Source organism: Saccopteryx leptura, chromosome 3, assembly GCF_036850995.1.
Source record: "Saccopteryx leptura isolate mSacLep1 chromosome 3, mSacLep1_pri_phased_curated, whole genome shotgun sequence".
Lineage (NCBI taxonomy): Eukaryota > Metazoa > Chordata > Mammalia > Chiroptera > Emballonuridae > Saccopteryx > Saccopteryx leptura.
In genome coordinates, this window is record NC_089505.1 from 276,686,197 (window position 1) to 276,709,789 (window position 23,593).

General features: G+C 40.7%; 1 protein-coding gene across 13 annotated transcripts in view; it reads left to right on the plus strand.

Annotated features, from left to right (window-relative positions):
• SLC8A1 (solute carrier family 8 member A1) overlaps window positions 1–23,593 on the plus strand; it is a 372,676-nt gene that overhangs the window by 34,777 nt on the left and 314,306 nt on the right. For 3 of the 13 annotated variants that reach the window (XM_066378422.1, XM_066378426.1, XM_066378427.1), the window contains exon 1: window positions 15,927–15,948. The exons of 7 other annotated variants lie outside the window; for them this stretch is intronic. The gene's annotated coding sequence lies outside the window, so the exon portion shown is untranslated. Of the gene's footprint in view, window positions 1–15,169; window positions 15,549–15,926; window positions 15,949–21,798; window positions 21,930–23,593 lie in introns of those variants that run through there. 3 more of the 13 variants (XM_066378416.1, XM_066378418.1, XM_066378419.1) reach the window with 2 other exon arrangements.

Consider the following 23,593-nt stretch of genomic DNA (forward strand, 5'->3'; position numbering starts at 1 on the left):
CAATCTCCCCAACACCATGGCCTAAGTGGAATGGAATGCTTCACTTTCATTTTCTTTCTAAGGAGATCAATATTATGAGGCTCACAGAGATTAAGAGTTATTTTGATAGATGTTGTCAGGCTTGTATCCAGATCTTTTACTTCAAGGTTTTAGGGTTTTTGACACAGCACGCAAGCATAAGTCTACTGCAGGGTTGTCATGTAAAATGAACATTTCTTTATCATGTGCCAGTTGAATGTCACCATTGACAGCACTTGGCTTTCCGTACCACTTGGACTTCCTCTGCTTTCACACCCATATATATATTTATAATGCCCCTGGTTTAGATATAGGTCAGGATTGTTCACAATCTCAGTCTATTCCTTTCTCTCCTGTGGACTTGGTGCTCTGACCTTTTCACCTATTAGATGATGCAGTATAGCTGGATAAATATCTTTTACAATTTCTTATCTTTTTAAGATCTGCCAGCATATAACAGAAGCATGTGTATTAAAGTTTTGTCTTAAAAAATGCTAATTAAAAAGTAAGTCTTGCCCAATCTTGCCAAAGTTATCTGAGATTTTCACTATTTGCAATTTCAAAAAAGGACTGTTTCAACATCATGCAATGGCAGGAATCATTTCAGATTTCCTGTCAACCTTATAGCCTTGGGGGCTATGAATAGGGTATTTCCAGACAGATGCCTGAGGTCAGTAACTTTTTATTTTAATGAAGGGTGTGCTTCCTCTATATGACAGATGGAAAAACATTATTTTTAGACAGTAATAGCAATCTGGTGTGCTTAACTCACAATTTATTACTATCTCAGTACGTAGGGTGATGGGGAAGTAGTACATCCTTGTTTCACGGGGGCCGAAATTGGGCTAGTGCCGTGAGAGTTTAGACACTGACGGACAAGGTAATCTATTCTAACAGAGATGTGGTGGCAGAAAACTAAGTGAGATGGTCTCTGTGTGGATAAGATTTCCAAGGTAGAAAATTAAGTGAATGAGAATGATCTTGAAATGTGCTGGTCCAGCAGGCAAAGAAAGGGTTTTAGAATAAAAAGTGCTGGGTCCAAGTCCAGTGCAAGGGTTTATTAGCTGTGTGAACAAGGGATTTACTCCCATCTGTATATTAAGGTTGTCAATACTTATATCAAAGGCTAGTTTTGAATATTAAATATAGAGAGAGTCTCCATGAACCATGGAATATTAGCAGTGGCAATTGTTTCTGTTTGAGAAACTAAACCTTTGGTGTAAAGCTTCCAGCAGCTTGGTTCAGGATAAAATCAGCAATTTCACAGGTGATAAGAAGCATCAAGCCTAGGCATAAAATCGTAGAAGTTGGATGACAGAAATCATAGTAATACCAAGCTGCTTATCTGTAATCTGTACCATGAGATTTAAGGGAAGAAGAAACAGTGGTACAGGTTAGGTTTAAATGGCAATGAACAAGGATTTTCTTTATTTCCAAATTAAAAATTGATTTATTGGCTTTATACAAGTAAATGTTTTCAACTGTTGACTGAAAATACTCTTTTAATTGTAAAAATATAAAATTTCACTGTTACTTTTTCTTGTTAATTTTAAAAAATATTCATGCATTAATGAAAGTAAGTAGAGTGGAAAGAGAAAATTACTCAAACACCACCATCCAGAAATTAATAAATGTTACATTTGAAAGGATAGGCTTTCACAAATTTTCTATGCATATAGCTATACATCTTTATTCATATAAAATTAGTTTTATAAATATAGCATCCAACTATACATGATATTTTGTACCATGCTTTTAATAAGCTATATGTTCATTTGAGCATAGATTTATATTCTATATTGATCTACAGATCATTGTGTTCATGTCAATGTGGATCTATAATTCATTTTTTAATGCCTGACCACAATTATCACAATGTGTCAGACAGCCTATTATTAAGCATTTAGATTGTTTGCAGTAACTTTTTCCTATTAAAACAATGAATTTTGCTATTATAAAGAATGAATCCGAACTAGAAAATTATGAAGTAATGATACATAAAATATTACCAATTTAAAATGTCCAATGAAATAAAGAATCTGGACAGTGATCATCAATGACTGCCGAAAACACTTGTTGAAGAGCTTGAATGAATCAAGCTGACAAGACCTGAGCACTCTAGGAAGTTTAACAACATGAAAAGAGGGCAACTAGTCAACATTTGCTTCTTAGTATGAAAAATGAAAGATATATACACACCATTCCCTATGACACAGTCATGCCAGCTAAGCCTCTAGGTGTACAGAAAAGATAAAACAGCAACGCATCCAGCAAATTGCAGAATGTCTGAAGCTTGACTGGAAAAAGGACTTGAATTCTTAGGGACATTAAATTGGAAGAAGAAAATGAGAGGGGGGATTTATAAAGAAGATCCTGAAGACATTTTAGACATCTGTAATTAAAAACTTTTTTTTATTTATTGACTTTTGAGAGAGAGGAGGGGAAAGAGAGAGAAACAGAGAGGGGAAAAGTGATCTGTTCCTGTATGTGCCCCGACCAGGGATCGAACCATCAACCTTTGTGCTTGGACCAACACTCTATCAGCTAAGCTATCAAGCCAGGGCAGAGACATATGCAATTTTTAAATGTTATTTAAATCATTATTCTTCGACACCAAGTGCAAACATATTGTTAATGAGAGAACCATTTGTTCTCTCATTAGAGAGACATTTCCAATCTGAATATTTGATTAAAGTAAGTAGTTGTTAATTTTTTAAGTGTGATAATGTTGCAGTCATGAAAAACAAAGAGTTCTCTTTTAGAAATACTCATTTAACTATTTACTGATGAAATGATATGATATCCAAAAGGGGCTTTAAAATAATCAAACCTGAAACACAGATGGGAAATCTAAGTGTCACAAAATTGACTATTTGTTGTCAACTGTTGAAGCTGAAAATGGGTACAAAGAGACTCATTCTATTTCCTCCTCTACTTTTATGTGTGTTTGAAATTTACTATAATAAAAAGTAAAGAATGTATTGCAACATGGATTATTTTATACAAAAGATATATGCATACAGAATACAGAATAGGAATGCTGCTTTTAATTAAGGAGAAATCAAAAGAGAAAATTGTGAAAATCTTAAATTATTCCTTTTCAGAAGAACTTACTTAAACTTAATGGGCAGTGCTAAGAACCTGACTTCCAAAGCTGAACTGTGTAACTTCTCTATGCATTATCTTGGCTGTATTCTGGATTGTCTTCATGTGGAAAGACATGAAAAGTCTTCAAAAGTAGTTGAGTGATTGCTGATTTTAAAAAGTTATGTTTAGATAGATGGGAAAGAGCATATTTCTGTAAATAGCAATAATAGTAAACATGAAAAAATATGTAAACACCACTTATTTTTAAGTACATATAATACTAAAGTTAGTGTTATTTCAAAGTTATTTTTCCAGAGTAAAGGAATGACTATTTTGAGCAAGATAAAGAGAATTCCCCATCATGGGGGTGGGGGGCACTAATCATTTCAATATCACCTCTTTACTAATGTACAATGTAGACCAAAAATGGAAGGTAAGCTCTGAAAGTAAGAACAAGCACTGAGATTTATATCTTGAAATATCAATATTTTAAGGGGAAAAAGAAACAGAAATTGCCTCCACACTCCCATTTTACAGATGATCAACTTGAGATCTAGGAAGCTGAAGTAACTTGCTTAACATCATAGCTGTAGAATAGCAACTAACTTTATTTTCGCACATATGGTCATATGCAAAAATAATATTTATTCCCATTTTGTTCTCAAAAACTTCTTGTGAATATTTCAAATGTGAGAGCCATAAAAATTTAATATCATGAATAAAATAGATAAAGATGAGCATATTAGTGAATTCAAAAGTGTCACACACACAAAGCCGCCATTGTTTTTTCTTTGAGAAAAGGCAGAAATTAATTAGAATTTAATTAGATTGAACAGCATTTTGAAGGGAGTAACAGGGACAGAGTTATTTATGTGAATGTCAAATGCAAAGAGGTATTATATGACCTTTAATTAAAGGAGAAATTGTCTCTAAAAGGAGCAAAAGGTGGCATATCATTATTCTGTAGAAAAAACAAAAGGAGACAAAGACAGCAGTTACAAATGTTTTTAATTGAGAGGAGAAAGATAATTTAGAGACGTGAATGACACAGTGTGGACTTTGGGCCTCCTTCCATCCATACCTAATAGACCATCACAGCCTCTTCGAAGCAACCCTGACCATCATCACACTGCTAACCTTTGCTTAGGAGGACAGTGCTACTATGTAACCCATAGGGTAATGCTCTGTAGGGCAAATCCTTTAACTTTTCATTTCTTAATATTAGAGAGATTGGATTTGCATCAATCCCTTATCACACTCTCAGCTGTCTGCACAAGGAAAGATTTTCAAAATGGGCAGCTTGGAGTTCACAGTAGAGTCTGAAAAGAAGAACAGGTAAAAATCAGAAATGGAACAACCCTCCGTGGCATGATAAACTCTGTGTTCCAACCATCTCCACCAGCTTTGGGGATCCACTCTACTCCTTTCAAAGGATTTACTAATTAACTGCTCCTGAAGTGGGCACCGGGTAGAGTTTCACTCTTGAATTAATCCCTTTTAAAACACATATCCAGCTTCTTTCTTTCTCTGCATATTTTATTTTTAGATCACAAGTTCCTACAAAATATATGTTTAACTAACCTCAATATCTAGATACTATTACATTTAATGCTTTCAGGCCATTTATAAATGAGTTAATGATGTCCAGTAATCAAAAATAGTGTTTTCAAGTATATCATGCATGTGAATAAGGAAATTAAGCACCATCCATTAGAAATTTGGAGATCAAATCAAAATTTCACTGTGTTCCTCAGGGCTAAGTGGGAATGAGGACACATTCAACCAATCAACATGAACTACGAGGTATTCTTACATGCACAGCTTGGGTCTGAGTACTGTGAATGCAAGAAGGTCCCTTTCATCACAGAAGACTTTATACTTATTGCAACAATGTTTCTCACAATAATACTGAAAGAAGCAGAAAAATTATTTGCATCTTCAATTTGCAAGGGAAGTAAGGCTCAGAGTGGTGGTGAGTTTACCAGCAACCAGTTAATAGTAGAACTGGAACTATACATTCTTTCCACTCTTCAGGCATGTGTCAGGGAACTGACCATACAACAGGATACAAAAGCTGCCAGAAGGACCCTTAAGTCATTTCCCAGTGATAGTCCCAGTGGAGGTCTGGAGAAACTACTTCCTTTCTGGAAGCAGCTCCTTAAGGGGCATATCAGTCCTAAAATTTTTCAGTCTATTTAAGTTATTGAAGGAGCCTCATTTTTGCAACTGACATATTTGTACTGGTTAAATTTTTTGCCCATGTGTTCACTGAGGACTCACTTATATCTAATATAGTGCCTTACTTAATAATCTACTCAAAAATACTCAATAAATAAGTGAGTGAATGAATTACGTCTTTCGGGTAATTACCAAAATTTAAGTACAGTTCCACAAAATTCAAGCTCATATCTGCTATAATTGTGAGTGACTATCTCTTTTTTTAATTTTTTTTGTTTGTTTTAGTGAGAGGAAGGGAGTCAAAGAGACAGACTTCTGCATGTGCCCCCACCAGACCCACTCAGTAAACCCACTAGGGGACGATGCTCTGCCCATCTGGGGCTGTTGCTCTCTTACAACCAACTGGTGCCATTTCTTAGCGCCTGAGGTGGAGGTCATGGAGCCATCCTCAGCGCCCAAAGCCAACTTACTCCAATTGAGTCATGGCTGTGGAAGGGGAAGAGAGAGAAAGAAAGGGAGAGAGGGAGAGAAGGAGGAGGGGTAGAGAAGAAGTCGGTCACTTCAAACCCCAGACATTCACAGGCTGGGCCAACGCTCTTCCACTGTGCAAACTGGCCAGGGCTGAAACTATCTCATAGATCAAGAAAAGAAGGTTCCAGAGTTGTCAGGAAATTCATCAGACATTTTGTTAATGTGAGTATTTACATATAAATAACATTTTATTTTAACTTATTTAATACAGCTTTATTTAAACTTAATTTTAATAAACTAATGAAATGTATTAAATGTACTTATTAGAATAAACAATAATTTCACCTTTAAATAGGTGAAAAATCTAATATATGCTTTCCATTAAAAAATATATCTCAATGTCAAGTAGTGTTAATGTTAAATTAACACTTGATATCTCATAATGACAAATGCACAGGTGTATATCAGATTATGGATGTGTTACAAGAGACATCAGAAATACATGTGACAAACCAAACCAATTTTGATTTTACCCTTCAACTTGTTATCCAGCAAATATAACTGCTTTTAACAAAATATTCTTTTGAATATATATACATATATATATGATCAAAAGACAAAAAGACTTGATTAAATGTTACAATTCTATTCAGGTTTCCTACACTGATTCTAATTATCTCTGAAATAATATTAGAAGCAGCTGTAGTTAGGAGAAGAAAAGTGGCTTTATAAAGCCCATACTTCAAACTTGGCTCCATTTGGCTTTCACACGCAGTGGGTTGAAATGTCTGGGGATTTGCTAGGGGTGGGGTGGGTGTAGGTGGGAAGACTCTCTCATTTACAAGTTCTCTAGGCAATCAGCATTATGTCATAGAACAGAAATCAATAATTCTCAACCTTCTATAACCTATTGAAAAGGCAGCTGCACCTCCAGGGACAGGCAGTTGGAGAAATCTGTCAAAATGGAAAGATTAAGGGGGTGCCCTGTCTGGAGAGGATTTCAGCACAATGATAAAATCAACCAAGGACCATCTACTCTTTGTTATCACCATGTGCCATCTCACTGATGAAATATTCTCCCTGCCTGCTGGAGCAGACCCCTCCCACCCCACTTCAGTCTCCCACTCTTAAAGGAAAACTTTCCCTAGAATGCTAAGAGCCTTATAGAAAGCATATGTGTTCCAATTGAAACCATACAGAGAGATTCCCTTGAAAATGAGAACTCAGGATGTTTTAAAATACTGGCCCCCTGGGGGGGAAGGGGCTTAATGGCATTCTGCCAAGAATTGAACCAAAGAGAAAAATATATATATTCTTCCCTTTCTTCTCTGGTATTGTTTAGAGTACTCTTATTTGGGCCATCTGTGGGACAATTGTAATCATCTTCTCACTTGTTTCTCCTTCATCCCTGACCATGCCCACTTTAACGTATGTCATATACTTTTCAAGCTGCACTTTCTTCCTAAAGTAGATACCTGGCTATCGCATTCATGTGCTCACAAATCTTCAGTCTAATTCTAGCTATGAGACTTAATTCCACGAGGTCATGGCCAGTGTCTAATTCATTTTTTAATCACTGCAAAACTTAGCTCATGGCTCTGAATGGAGTAGTCACTCACTATTTGCTGCCTGATTAAAAAATTCAACCAGTAAATCTGCTGTAAAAACTTTTTTAAGTGATTGCCCACTAATGAGGCATGTTCCATTAATTTACATCATTTATTCAGCACATATTTATTGATCAGCTATTATGGGTTAAGAAGGCACTTTGCTATGTTGAATAATTTTCCATCCAAAATGCCTTTCCTTGAACAATTTCTGTGATCAGAGTTGGCTTTTTTTTTCTTCTTTTGCAAAAGAAACAGAAGGAACCAAAAAGTTATCTTAAGATTTCTAAGATACCTAATTCAGAGTATCGTTTTTATTAGGCTTCAACTCTATTAGCATTCATTTAAAAAGAGACCATTGCATGGGTCATGATCTACTTTAGCCTATGAGCCTCTAAGTAGACTTAAAACCAAATATATAAGATCTGGCAAATAAAAGATCATTAAGGTTAAATAAAATTAAGGACAAAAAAAGAGGTTGGCTATTATTTCCATATGTCATTTGCAAAGTTGCAAATGGTGATTTTCCCCATAATTAGATATTTAGCAACACTTAAGAATCATGCATGTGGATGAGTGTGAGTTTGTGTAAGAGTGTGTGTATGAGTGCCGTGTGTGTGTACACACTATGTGTATTGCGCAACCTCAGATAAGAATGTAAGAAAAAGGAAAAAGAGGTATGGCAAACTCATGGAAAAAAGCACTGGACCATCATTAAATTACACATATGTGATTTCCCTCCCTCATCACCAGGGCTGTTGACTATTTGGCAAGAGGTTCAGCCATGAGGGCTCACTGGTATAGTTTCCCATCTAGTTGCTTTAATACGATGCTGTTCTTTAAGTAAAACCAAAGAGGGTCCTCAGAATTCTTGCAGCAACTCTGCCTTGGGAGAAAAACAACCTTTTTATGTGCAACCTCTGGAAGCCGTCTGCCTTTTTGGAACAACTCTGGGATTTATGTCATATGACAGGCTACTAAAAGCGGCAGTGGAAGCCGTGTGACCATGGCTCTGCTCTAACCCTGATGAAGGCCAGTGGCTTTGATGGGAATTCCTATAGGAACATCAACTCAGGGCAAAAAACAAATCATCAGACAACAAAACACTGCTTTATCATTTTATCTATTGGGGACTGTCAAGAAAGGGATGACATTGTCACTGAGAAATCCTAACTTCATTCAGTTCTCAGCAAACTGACCATCTAAATTAGTACTTGCTCCTGAAGTCTCTGTCATGTTTTTCTTGCTTCATTTCCTTCATAGCAGTATCTCCATCTGACACCCTGTAATGTGTTAATGTGTTTATTTTGCTAACTGCCTCTTGTTTTCCTAATAGAATGTAAGTCCCAGGAGAGCATGAGCTTTTACTAATGTATTTGCTGTTGTATCTCCAGGGTCTCATACAGTGGCAGGCTAAAGTAGGTCCTCATAAATATTTATTGAATGAATACATGAAGGAATGAATGAACAAATGAATACAAGTCTATTCTCAACTATGTGTTGTTGTTGTTTTTTTGTCTCTGCTCTGCCCAGCTTCTTGTTTTTAAGAGTTGCTTGACCACCGACTTTGAACATAGCAGGAAGTTCACAGGTTTCTTGATCCTTGAAAATTAATAAATTTAAAAAGAAGCATACTATCTTTTAAAATATAATAGATACCTAAAGAACCCCTCTTAGCAGGAAATAAGAGATTCTCTGACATGCTTACAGACTGGGCCAAATAGGAGCTTGCAGGTAATTCCTGAGATAACCTACAAAGGGTCAGTTTACAGGCACAAGCCTGAGGCTCAGTCAGATTGCCATCTCTGTGTGGTCTGGCCTCCTGCGATGTCACAGACAATCTGTCTGTCATTGCAGAGCAGGTGGCCAGGCAGGACTTTGGATGTGGATACGGTGACAATGTCAGTTGCTAACCAGGGCCTTCACTGTGCTATAAGGAGATGATTGCTATTAGGTTGCAATTTACTCTGGACAGGGGCCAAAAAGTTTACCCTATACCCCAAATCCATCATCTACCCTATAGGCTGGTCCCACTACAGTAGACATCATATACTTTATTAATTCATCTACCATGCACCAAAACCTGCTCTAGATGATGGAATTGAATGTTCAACAAGACAGACACAGGCCCTGCAGTCATGAACTTCACTTTTTGTTCATATCTTCCCAACTGCTTATATATCACTGTCAGGTCAATTACTATATCCACTTGTGCCTTGTGGAGACTCAGAAAGATCCACAAACATTTCTAAGTTTTCTCGCATTTCCAAGAAAAGTCCCCATTTTTATATCTGTTAAATATTGATGTTCAAAGAAGCAGCAGAATAGAAACCGCATTGTGGCAGATATAAGGAGTTTGTGTTTATTGGGTTTTTTTTTTTTTGGTTGTTTTTACCATTAATTAGCAATTTGATCTTAAGCCAGTGGCTCTCAGCTCTGGCTGAGCCATAGTACCACCTAGGGAACTTAAAAAAATACCAGTGCCCATACTCCATTTCACGTCTCTGGGAACAGAGTAGCTAAGAGTGGGCCTGGGCTTCAGTATTATTTGAAAACTACACAGCTGGTACTTCTGTATAGCCAGGAGCGGGCAAATCTCTGTACTTTCTTTCTCAGTCTTTAAAATGAGAGTAATCATAGTTCATCTAATTAGTTTATCAGGATTTCTTATATAAAACTTAGGTTACAAATAAAAAATAATTTTCATATCTATGTAAACAATGCATTTATTTTGATCTACACTAAAAAATTCTACAACATATCCAAAGATGACTAAGCTTTTGTGGTATGACAGGAAAATATGCTAACAGAAAAGAAAAAAAGAGGTAGTATCTGAACTTCCTTGCTCGTTATTGCTGAGGACTGTTTAGGTCACACTGTATAAGATTCTGAATTTTTAAAGAGACAAGAGCAGATAGTTTCATTATTTCCAGACACTTGCAGTGATAGCAAAGTCAGCATCATTAAAACCATGAGTTAAGACACCCTAGGTTCAGTCTATTTCCCCCTCAGGTATTTTTGTTATGACTATTTTCAAGGGCTACTGTCTGGGCACTGCGGTAACAACTAAAACATTGGCAGTTCTCAGAAGATTCTAATCAGTGCCCAGCAGTTACAGATGCAGAGGAAGCTATACATCATAGACAATGCCTTAGAAAAGAGATTTATTGAAAAAGCTGAAGTACAATCTCTTGGGGACATTGCTTCAGAACTGGATTGCAAGAAACAACTGTCTGGTACAGGGCACCCCAGGGGCCGCATCTTGAGTCCTTATTGATGCAGAGTCCTTGAATCAATATTGAGGGAAGTTTGTGCAAACTCAGTGAAGAAGTTTATAATAAGATCCCTTGTTAAAAAAAAAATTAATGTGACAACCAAAACTTTCACTATAGTGGAATTTGTTTAAAATGGCTCTGTTGGAAATTATACCTTCAGATTACACCACAGATGGGACCAAGTTGATATCCAGACATAAAGGAAAATAAATATTGTGATCCAATTAGAGTGTGGTGACCCTTTTATTAACCATATAACCACAATCTGCACTTACAAAATCAGAAAGTATACAAGTAGCTTCTTTTATTGCAGATAGAGGAAGGACTTTTGTACTGTAGAAACATCCATTTTCCTGGATTATTCATTGTACAGAACTCTGTATAACAAAAATGAATGCATAATTATTATCAGAAATGAGATGTTCTGAATATGTGGAAGTTAATTATATAGAGACCCCTTTTTAACTTTATGTGTGTATTTTTTATGGAACTTGACCAATAATTATAACAACATCATTTATAAATAATTACTATGATCAGAAACTATATCAGGCATATTACATATATACATATTTTATCCTCCATATAGCTTCCTGAAGGAGATTTTTACTATCTAGGTTTTCCAGACAGCTATTGTGACTCAGAAAGGTAAAGAAACTTCCCCAAGGTTGCACAGCTAGAGGTGATATTCTGATTCCAAACATTCTGACTCCAAAGCCTTAACTCTCAACTAGTCTCTTTTTTCCTTATTCACTAATCATTCTGCTTTCTATTCAGTTACTCATTGGTAATCTTATCCATTGGTAAATTTGTGGGTTACAGACTAGATATGTCCTTAGTATAATAAGGGGCAAACATGAGAGAGTGTTAGAATTTTATACAAGCCCAACCCTTGGCTATAACTGCTCATACAAAGACTGCAACATTTCACAGAAAGCGGGTGACCACACAGTGATGGAGCACAGAAGAATATGGGTGATAACTGTGAGTCTACCAATAAGGCTGCTCCCACCCAGGAGCAGGGCCCAGTTACTAGAAGGGGCTCCACTCTGGTGCTCAAGAGATCAAAACAAAACAGAAAAGTAAAGGTTGAATTGCAGGAATAAGACTCCAGAGAAGGAACAATCGCACTTAGAAGTAAACAAAGAATCCTGTCACCCCTGAAGCAAAATCCCCTGGATTCCATCAGCAACAAAGAAAACTCAAAGGATAAAAGGAACCAGGGACCCACTGGAGGACCCTAAGTGTGAGGAAATGGCTAATGTTAAGCTCCACTAGCTGGCCAGGTTGAGGACATGATAATACTTTTTCTCATGTAGAAATCAGGATCAGACTCAGCCTGTGAATGAGCAGACATCTGAATGGCAACACCTGGCAAAATAGTAAATGAGGCTGGGAAGGACTAGTTCTATGTATCAACACCCTTGTGAAGCACCTAGCACAGACAAAAATGATGGTACCTCTGATCTAGGCAATTCAAACTCAACTGAAAAGAATTATATTATGACAAAGTAATATTTTCCTATGATGAAAAATTATTGGGTGTTTTAGTAAAATATTAAATATATATATCTTTTTAAATTTTGTTACCCCTGATCATATGTATGCCTAATTTTTTCATAGTTTAGATAAAAAAGTTAGACCCAATTTACAAATTTTAAACTTGGTCTGAAAATGAGTTGACTAAAATCTCCTGAAGATTTGCAAGAAAATAGTTCATGAAAATCTGAACCATCTCTAGAAGACATCAAATCTTAGTTATAGCCCTGTGAAGTCCCCAAAAATGGTCATGCCATACTGCCTGGATATATAACAGTGAAAACCCATAACTGAATCTCAAGTCCAAAGAAAAAAAGGGCAATTAATATTCAATAACACTATTAAGAAGTGCTATTGCCATTGGAATGTAAATCACCACTTTCCCACGTACAATATTTCTTCTTTCCAAAGCCACAGCCTGCAACAACTTCACAATTTCCTTAGCTAGACCCTGTGCCAGTGATGTAGCCTTTGATAATTCTTGCAATAAAAATCCAGTCATGCTTGACATTTAGGAGGGGGCAAAAGGTTTGATTTGCCTCGGGGCCCTAGAACCCTTCCAGAGATGCCTTTAATGAGAAACAAAAGGCAAAATAAAGTGTTCAAAAATGAAGGCAAATCAAAGAGGGGGCCAAACCACTAGGCACTAGGCTGCCTCTAAGGTTCTAGATAAAGAGAGGACCATTTAGTGGTTTTCCCCCCAATAATCCAAGTTGACTTAATATCAGTCTAGGTTGAAAAAGAGGAGGAATAAAGAGATTCAAGATGTCACCCTCATGTCTTCTTGGCTACTGACAAGATGGACTTTGGAATAAAGTCCATGGACCACAGAAATAAAGATATAAAGAACAGGGTTCTCTTCACCCCACATCACAAGCATGATTGTGATGCTTATACAGAAGATCTGAGCTTTCACTAAGTGGTTCGTAATAGCAGTAATAGACCACAGCCTTTGCACAGAATCTCTTCCAATGAGATGTATTCCACTCACATTTTCAGTTAGCTCTTTCACTCAGCGCCCTTAGTTAGCCTTGTCCCATATCCTGTGGGTGGGGTCTTTAGTTATATGCCTTTCTGTGTCATTGACAAAGCAGTCACTTCACTCCCCAAAGCCCTTTCTTTGAGTGTGAGCCAAATGTCTTCCTTTTCACATTCCCTTAAAGTCGGGGCCCTGAGTAATTTTTGGCTGAGGACATATTCTAACAGAGATGGTGACCTGTGTCTCCCCTTATGTGACCCTCTTCACACCCACTAGTCCATGCAGTCTAACATAAAGTTTGTGTGTGGAGTGGCTTCCAAGAAACTTAAACTCACAGAGAGGAAAGGAAAATGTCCTTAGAGAGGAATGAGTCTTGGGAATATAGAAGACAAGAAACAGCTTAGAATTTCCTTCAACAAGCTGCCTGTTCATAACCACTGGCTGGAACTCAACAGAGCCTCGCTAATTCAAGTGAGGGCCTCATGCAGGCAGCATCACCATCACTAGGGAGTGATGCACCAGTGCAGAACCCAGTCCTGCTCCACATCTTCTGCCTAAAAAAATGACACTCCCCGGGTTATTTATGTGCACATTCTTGTTTGATAGGAATTGGCTTGGAACAATGACTTTCAACCTAGGTTACATAGGAATTAACCAGGGGAAATAAATAAATAATTTCTGGGTCCTACCCCCACTGATTCCAAATTAATGGGTCTGGGGTGTGGCCTAAGCACTGGGATGTTTAAAAGTGCCCCAGGAGATTTTTTGAGGTGCAGTCAGGATTGAGAGCTATGCTGCTTCAATGAAGCTCTCTTTGCCTACTAGTCAAACAGTAAGGTTTCTGTTCAGAAAAGCTCTTTTCCTGTGGGCTGGCTGTCCCATAGCTGCACTGTAAGTACTGGGGAGAATTCTGCTAAGGAACTTAACCTTCTGTGGAGTGTGCTCTGCAGCTAGCTCTCTTCTACTGGTACCTTCTCCAGATAGCTGTCCCAGAGCCCACCCCCCCCCCCACTCCCACACACACACTTTGGCAAACTACACCAGCAGCGAATATCTACTGGTGCTTTAAAAATACAAACTTGGAGTCTCATTTGCCATCAGAGTCTCAAGATGGGACGCTGAAATCTGCATTTTTACCAAGCTTCCCAGGTGTCTGATGTACAGCCAGGTTTGTGAACTCCACAGTAGATCTAGCCTTTCATCTTGCCAAGTTATTAAGGATTTGTAAGGATGAATGAGCTGTCAAGAGAGCAAGGGCCTGGTGCAATGCTCCTTTATTAATTACGGGGAAGTGATGTATTGGCAATGATAATGCTTCTCTTGGAAAGGGCAATGAATGGTTCGTCGATTTCTGCATTAGATCTCTCCCAGCTCAACCTTAATGCTCAGCTTTTACTCCTCTCTGTAGTTGAAAAGCTGCGTGGCTTTCACATTTAACAGCCTCTTGGTCTTTATTCCCAGGTGAGGTGCAATCGCTGAGGGAAATACCAGCACGGAGAATCTTTCCGAGTTCTTGGCTGGGGAATACCTCTTTCCCCACCCCCATAGCCTTATCTGCTTGCGTCAGCAGCTACTAGCCAGCTTGTTGCTGTGCAAGTCTGATATGCAGGGAAAACACGGAGTGAGGATTTAAGAGAAAATCATTGATCTATCCCCAGATCCCTTTGCTGAAAGAAAGCTTCCTTTAGCAGACTGATAGAAAGTTAAAGGAGGAAAGATATATCTGGTTAACAGTTTCAGAGGTGAGAAACGGGTCGCGAGCTGTGGTTGGGGTTCTGTCTATGGGTGAGGCGAGGAAGGTTAAAGAAAAGTTGCAGCGCGGGTCTGCGTGTAACCGATGAGCTGAGTGCGGGAGAGAGCGCTAGCGCGCCACCAAAACGCACTGCGGGGCCGAGAGCTGGGAGGAAATCGAAAAATCGCAGCGACAGAAGCTGCGAGCGGGAAGAACTCCCCACCCGTTCATTGCTCCAAAAACGCGCTGGCTCTGCTCCCAGGCGGTGGCCGAGGGCGCCGGGGGGCGCGCACGGGCCCGGGGCGCTGGGACACGGCGGACAGCGGCGGGGCCGAGCAAGCGGGTGAGCCAGTGCGAGGCTGCGGGCGGCGGCGGGCGGGCGAGTGCGCGGGGGGAGGGGAGCGCGCGCCGCCCGGCCCCGGCCCTCCCTGCCTCCCGGCCTCCGCGCCTGCCTCCCGCCCGCGCGCACCGGCTGCCCGCCGCCGCCGCTCCTGCTCGCGCCGGCGCTGCACGGGAGCCTACCCGCTGTCGCCTGCTTTGTGCTCCCCCTGAAGATGGGAACGACCTCTTCCTGATCGGGAGCTGTTTAAAAGGAGGGAGTGCGCCCTGTTTCCTTCTCGAGTGAAGGAAACGGGGAAAGAGCCATCCACTCCCCAAACCAGGTAGGATCTTATGATGGGCAAGCAGGAGGGATTTGGTCCGATACCGCCAACTATTTTTCATTTGTTGTCCATAAGGCTATACTTCCTTCCGCTTTGACAGACGACAGGCTCCTAAATTGTGTGTGTGTGTGTGTGTCCCTACACATTTTCTGGGGTGGGTGTCCGGGCAGCTCGCGGAGTGCAGTTGCTCGGGATCGTGCGTCTGGGCGTGAGTGTGCCTCCCTGCCAGTGCCGGCTGCCGGAGAAGAAAGGGCTGCCGAGGAGAGATGCTGCACCCTGCACCGCCCTGGGTTCCGAGGATCGAGGGCGCGAAGATCTAAGTCCACCCGGACCGCAGCGCTGCTGGGGATCCAGGAGTCCCCTCTCTCTGGGCTCCGCTCGGCGGTCATCCCTCCTCCTGGTAATCCCTGGGGTCTTCCACAAGGCCACACTTGCGAGTCCCCTCTTTTCCGGCGAGCGCGGGATGCTCTCTTAACAGATTGAGGAGCAGAGGGAGGTGTGGCCCGGGCAGGGGAAAGATGAGGGGAAAATGCAGCGGGGAGTGAGCAGAAGGGTCCCTTTTTCTAGGCGCTATGTCGGAGTGCGCGTTGGGGATTCTGCATGCACAGACATTTTCACCCAAAGAGATTGGAAGGGAACTTTGCAGCTGCGTCCTCGGCCTCTGGAGCTTTGGGGAAATGGTCTGTGTTCTGAGATATGAGGATACCCTTCTTGGCTCCACCTTCATGAATTAGAGGGAGGTCTTATGGGTGGGCAGTTGGCTAAAGAAACTAAATTCGTCCAAGCGATGATTTTAAGAACACAGTATGTGTCCTTCCTTGATTTTTTTAAATCCCCCTTCCCCCCATTGATTCTGTTGACTGATGAATGGCTTGGGCTAGCAATTCGTATTTCCCTCCCCAAAGTGGCAGTGGTTGCGTTGTGAGCAGAGTGATCAGATTTAACAAAGAATTTTTAAAAAGGTCGGTGTTCAGGGTGATCGCCGTCATTGGAAAGAAAGTCATGCTTTGCACTAGGTATCTGTTTTACCTCCCACCCACCCCCCACCCCCTTAGCCTGGCTGCCTTGCTGGCGCGCTCTGTCTCACTCCAGCTAGTCAGCCACTAGTGGTTGTGACTATGACAATACAAACTTTGTCCTGCTGGAGGTGTAAAGACTAAAAAGAGAGGGGGGGGGGGAAGGATATCAGTAGGAGGTGTAGTGGAAGAAGCTTTTTAAAAAATGACAGATATGGTAAAGACAGTACAGGCATCTCGATCATGGAGGAGCTGGCAGAGTAGGTGGAGATTCTGATCAGAGCTGGTTAAAAGCAGAGCTTCAGTATCTCCAAATATGAGCGATAGAACATCCACACTCCACCTTCTGGGTGAAGATTTCCTAAGGGAAACCAACCGGGAGCAACGAGGAGGGGATTCACAAAGTGTATCTTTTGCCCATGCCTCCGGCGCAGGCGGGGGCGCGCGCGCGCGTGTGTACACACACACACACACACACACACACACACACACACACACACACACACCGCCTCACTTGCTTTCCCCTTTCTCTCCCAAAGCAATTCCTGCAGCAAGTCAGGAAAGGAGGGAAGATGATGTATCTAGAGGTTTCATTCATTTCCTATGAGAAAAGAAAGCCAAAATAGAGATGATTGTCTTTAGGTTCCTCTTTCAAATGTTGTTACTTGGATTTAGCTCTGTGGGTTTTGCTCAACTTGCTTAATTGGAAGGTTAGGCAGGTAGGAAAGGAGGAAGGAAGAAAGAGCAAGCACCATTTTGGGGGACTTGTGAGTGAAAAGATGGGGGGAAAACCCACCTATTTTTTCAAGAAGCAAGATGTGTTTTCCTACATGGTTTTCATTTCATAAATTCTGCCTGCTTGAAAGATTCCATCTGGATCTAAGGACTCTTTAGCTAAGATTTCTCCCAGCCACTATAAAAGGATTCCTGCTCGCCCCCCCCCCTAAAATGGCTGTTCTCTTTTATTAAATATGGAGTGATTAATTCCTTAAGGGAAAAAAAATGTGACAAAGGTAAACTATTATTCACTGTTGAGCTGTGCAGATGTTGCAAAGGATGTAAGTGTCTATGACAATCAGACTTCATTTATTCTGTCTTGCAAAATTAGCAGAGCTGGAAAAGGGAGAGTAAGGAATTAAAAGAATATGAAGGCTATGCTTTATGATCTATTTATCTATCTACAGACCTACCTACCTATCTTTCTATGTACTTTTACCTATTATTATTTAATGGTTTCCACTGAATCTTTTTGGATTAAGATTGTGGACTAGATAATCCTTTGTTGACTATATAGGGGAATTAAATGCATAGCAGTAGCAGTACTTTAACTTCAAATAAAATTTTAAAAGGAAGGTGAAATATAGTTAGTAACACCTATAGAACTATTTGCAAAAATTACATTAAATACTCTAAGAGCTTCAACATTTTGTTAGCAAGCTATATTTAACATGTTTTTTATCAGATAAAAATAGACTTTTATTTATCTTACAAAGTAAACGCATGGTTCCTTCCCTCTAAGTACTTAATGTGTTTCTTTGACAAAATAAATGATGAGGGAGCCTCTGCACACCCAGTGAAGTTGCACTCCCCCTTTAAAGCAAGTTAAAGCATTCATTTAGCTCATGGATGTGTTTCTTTCAAAGTCAGTGCATATTAGGACTTTACCCTCTGATTTTCATATTGCAATTCAGTGAGAGGAGACTTTTCTCCATGATGCTTTCATAGAGAGGGAGAACAGCATGTAGGTAATAAGCAAGCAATCTGCCCATCAGCATGGAAATAGACAAAATCCAAACAAACAAATTAAATCGGGGGGGGGGGGTGTGAGGAATACACAATCAAAAAAGGATGGTAGGGCATATATATATATATATATATATATATATATATATATATATATTGATATATATATTGGTTTATATTTCTGCAGAGTGTATGTACGTTCCTTTTAAATGAAAATTAATTTGCTGCTTTACATTTATTAAGAACTTAGGTATCAACATGCGATGATCTTTCTTTCTTTCCTGCTCCTATCATCAATTTTTTTTTTGTCTTCTAAGGGATAAATGTCTTTTGCCAAAACATCTTCCCAAATCATCCAGGCCTCCTAGACCCCTCCTCAGATCCTCTGCCAAATTGTCTCCCATCTGACCAAATTCTCCTGCTCCCTCTTGTGGCAAATATTCTCCCTGACTTTCCCCGGGTTCCAGAATCCCATCCAGCATCACTTAGATTTCCCTCAGCTGCCGGTCACTTGGGTCCTAATTCTCACCAGTCATTGTGGCCCACCAGGCCAGGGGGTTGCTGAACCAGCTGTTTCCAATTTTCTGTCTGAACAAAGGGGTGTCAGTGGCCTGGAGACACAGCTGAGATTTAGTGGAAGCACATATCAGTTGTTCTCTGACCCTTTGGGATGGACTAGATTCTGGGGTTGTGAGCTTTCAGAGTCTGCCTCTGAAATTTTGATTTGGATTGAAGGCTGTTCTGGTGGGGCCTCATCAAACACAGTGGGATTATTTCTAGTTTTCTTTCTTTCTCTTCCAAAAGATACGTGTGTGTGTGTGTGTGTGTGTGTGTGTGTACGCACATGCGCCTCCCCGCACTGCTCTCTCTTCCTGCTTCCCTCCATCCTCCTCTCAGCCTCTCACTTGTGCACAGATATAACATATTTTGAAGACTCAAACTAATCAATTATTTGGGTCTCACTTGGATTTGTCGATCAAACAGACTCTTCTGAACTGGGAGACCCTAGGGTAAATGACTCTTCCGGATATGTTTTTATCAAGAGCTGTTCAGAATAAAGATGAGATTGGGCACCTTTTCCCAGTTTGCTGACTTAACTTAGGAGAGAGTTTCTCACAGCGCTTACTGTGAGGTTCTCTTTGCTGGTGGCTCTGTACTGAACCTGATGTGTTTTATTTTATTTTTTTTCATTTTTCTGAAGCTGGAAACAGGGAGAGACAGTCAGACAGACTCCCGCATGCGCCCGACCGGGATCCACCCGGCACGCCCACCATGGGGGGATGCTCTGCCCACCAGGGGGCGATGCTCTGCCCATCCTGGGGGTCGCCATGTTGCGACCAGAGCCACTCTAGCGCCTGAGGCAGAGACCACAGAGCCATCCCCAGCGCCCGGGCCATCTTTGCTCCAATGGAGCCTTGGCTGCGGGAGGGGAAGAGAGAGCAGAGAGGAAAGCGCGGCGGAGGGGTGGAGAAGCAAATGGGCGCTTCTCCTGTGTGCCCTGGCCAGGAATCGAACCCGGGTCCTCCGCACGCTAGGCCGACGCTCTACCGCTGAGCCAACCGGCCAGGTCCGAACCCGATGTGTTTTATATCTGCATTTGTGATCTGCCCAGCCAAGAGAGTGTAGTAAGTTACAAAATAGACAAATGTTTACGAGAATCAGATTTTCTCTTTACCGGTAACTTTTTAGACAATTTCAGAAGAATGAAAGTCCTGAAGTGAAGGAAATGTGTTTGTGGTCAAGGGCAAGTGTATTGCATTCTCAAGTGATTAGAGGAAGGCAAACTATCCCTAGGTGCAAAGCAGTTATCCATTTATTCATTGGCCAACATAGGATTTGAAATTCTCACATCATAGACATCCCTGTGAATAAGTAATTCTATCCAGTAGATTCCTAATAAAATGCAGTGAATATTACCTGAGAAGGAGATACCATTAATACTCAAACCCTTAGCATTTTATTCATTTTTTAAAACTGGATTGGTTTATCTGATCTGCTGGAAGATAGAAAAGTCCTAAGAGCCTGGAATACAGGAAGATGCAGAGAAAGTGGAAGACTTTTGAAACTAGTTGCTGCGTAGCTGGTGCCCTCTGAGGGCACTTCTGGCGGGGAAGTGGGTGGGGCCTGAGTGCCCAGGGCGGGGCTGCTGGCAGTAGCCAGACAGAGGCAAAGATAAACCCCAACACTGAAATTTGACTTCTGGGGCAGCAAAGGGAACAAAAATTTGATCCTTTTGTGAAATTTTAGCCTTTTTAACAAACTTCTGAGAAAGGGACAAAATATTTTCCCTGGTGTGAAATGATATCTGTAAAATTTTGAGTGGCTTCCACTGTATCGTTTTGGAATATTCAGACCAGTAACCTAGAAAGCTAGTGTGATACCCATGCAGACTATTGGTATCTGGCATAATGAATGGACATAGAAAAATACATGCAAATAAGAGAATCCATCTTCAGTCTTAAAAAAGACAGAAAAGCAATCACGTTGTAGACGTCATTGCATGTGAAGTCAGCATAATTAATAATCTGCTGGTTGAATCTGATGTGAGATGAAGTCAAACAGACAAGAGGGTGATTCAGCAATTTGTCTCAACTCAGCCCTGATATTTATTGAGAACTCAGTGTGTGCAAGACACTGCACTGGGCTTTCCAGAGGATGCAGATGATGAAGAGGTGCTGCTTGATATTTGTTGAGCACCCGCTGTCTTCCAGGGACCAGTCTAAGCCCTCGGTACACATTTTCTCAGTTAATGCTCATAAGTGTCCCACAAGGGAAGCATTCTTTTCCTGATTTAAAGATGAAGATGATGGCTCAGATAAATAACTTGTCCGAAACTGAACAGGTGATGGCACCAGTTTTTGAGGCTGTTCAGAAGCCATGTTCTTTGGGTCACATTCTCTCTTCTCAGGGATGCCACTGTCTAGAACGAGTAAATACTTTGGTGAGTGAGAGAGATGGCTGCCACGAATGAGCAATGTGCTGCAGAGTGTAAAGGAAGAAGACGATACTGGAAAAGGCTTCATGGAAGAGGAGGCATTTTAATTTGTTCTCAGAGAGTGAAAAGGACTTTAAAAATAAGGTCTGGCTATTTTTAAATAAATAGCCCCAGCTAATTTATGACAAGGACAAACCTGGGGCAATGTTAGGACCATTTCCAGACTTTTCCAGTCAGCTGTCTGTCATAGTCAGGACTATGCCATGGGATCTGTGGATCTGGTACAAATGATGACAGAAGCTGTTGCACAAAAGTATTTTGCATGTGAAACCAAAATTGATGATGAATTTCCAGCACAGCCTTGAAGAAGAGAGGCTGTAATAATCTGAAAGGTTGGCCAAGTGTCACCTGTCAGCCTGCTCCTCTCCTAAAGTTGACGATTATGTTTTGTGTACCTTCCCAGGTGTTTTTTCCTTGCTTAGCACCGAATGGCTTAACTGCTGTCTCCCTTGAGCTTCCTGAGCTTCTCCAGCTCCTTCTTTGCTTCCCCTTCCAGCACTGGACCCCAGGCTCTCTTCATCTGCTCTGCTGATGGAGACCATCCCGTCCAAACGGCAGATTTAGAGAACGGACTGCTTACTGCATGCACACCTGAACTTCCTCCACAGACTCTGGTAGAGCCCCAGGGTGAGTAGCATCAGCCAGGGCAAAAGGATAGAGTTTGGACAGGTACTCAGAAGTCTCTCAGAAGTTCCAAGTCACTCTTCTAAAACAAACTACCTTTCAAATGATGAGAGATGTGAGCCCTCTAGAGCTTAAATGTTTGAGTTGGTTCTGGGCTCAAAAAAAAAAGTTGATGGCTCTTTTTTCCTCTGATTACTCACTGGCTTCCTTCTACTGGCCATTCAGCTAGCTGTCAGCGGCCTGTGTTGAGGGCTCCTCCTTACCAGTCCTCTTCTTGCTTAGAACCACAGCTAGCATCTTTGGAAAAAACATCAGACCTGTAATCATTTGTTTGTTGTTGTTTCTTTTAACAAATAAGCATATATGAAGAGCATATGAAAAGAAATTACTTTAGCCTGACCAAGCGGTGGCACAGTGGATAGAGCATTGGACTGGGACACAGAGGACCCAGGTTCGAGACCCCAAGGTCACCAGCTTGAGCGCGAGCTCATCTGGTTTGAGCAAGGCTCACCAGCTTGAGCCCAAGGTCGCTGGCTTGAGCAAGGGGTTACTCAGTCTTCTGTAGTCCCCCGATCAAGGCATATATGAGAAATCAATCAATGAACAACTAAGGAGCCGCAACAAAGAATTGATGTTTCTCATCTTTCTCCCTTCCTGTCTGTCTGTCCATCTCTCTGACTCTCTCTGTCTCTGCCACAAAAAAAAAAAAAAAAGAAAGAAAAGAAATTACTTTATGAGAGTGAAACTGGAGATAGCTTAATCCAGATCAATGACTCTGAAGTCATTTCACCAAAGTCACATCTCCCTTCTTTTCTTAGATAATGCAGAGGGCTCCAGAAACATGCCTGTGTTTTCTGCACAGGAGTCTCTGGATGAATAGGACTCCCCAGAGTGGAAGGAGAACTATTACGACTTTTGCTTCTAGATTGAAGATATTGACTAACAAAATGAAGGCCCCTAGAGGACTCAGACTAACTTTCTTTGAGGTCCACAGACCTATCACAATAGTTATTATTTTTGTATGAATTCAACAAATGGTATTTTTAACACCTGTGCCTTTTTTTCTTCATCTGTTAAGTGGAAATGATAATAATAAAGTGACCTATGGGGTTTTTGTGTGTAATAAGACATTAATAGTTGTAACACCTTTGGAACAGTTTCTGGCACTAGAGTGCTCAATAGGATTGTTTCCTGTTACAGGAGAGATGAATAGTGAGAAACCCCTCTCCCTGCCTGCGTGCCTTTGCATGAACATGCTAACTGTGGGACATTGCCATGGACAGGGGAAGGAAGATAAGGACATACGTAGTGACTTACACCAAAGTTTATACAACTGTCTTTTAAAGGGCCACATAGTATTTTTGACTTTGTGGGCCGTAGGGTCTGTTACAATTATTTAACACTGTTCTAATGAGAAAGCAGGCACAGACAATAATTGAATGAATGAATGGGCATGTTTGTTCTACAAAACATTATTTTTGAATTGTGACACATGAAATGTGAACATCATATCATTTTCTCATGTCACGAAATATTGGTCATTTAATTTTTAAATATTTAAAGATGAAAAAATTAATTTCACAGACCTTATAAAAGCAGGTAGAAAGCTAAATTTGACTCGTTGGCCTACACCTGACACACAGGTAGCTTCTGAGAGATGCAACGGT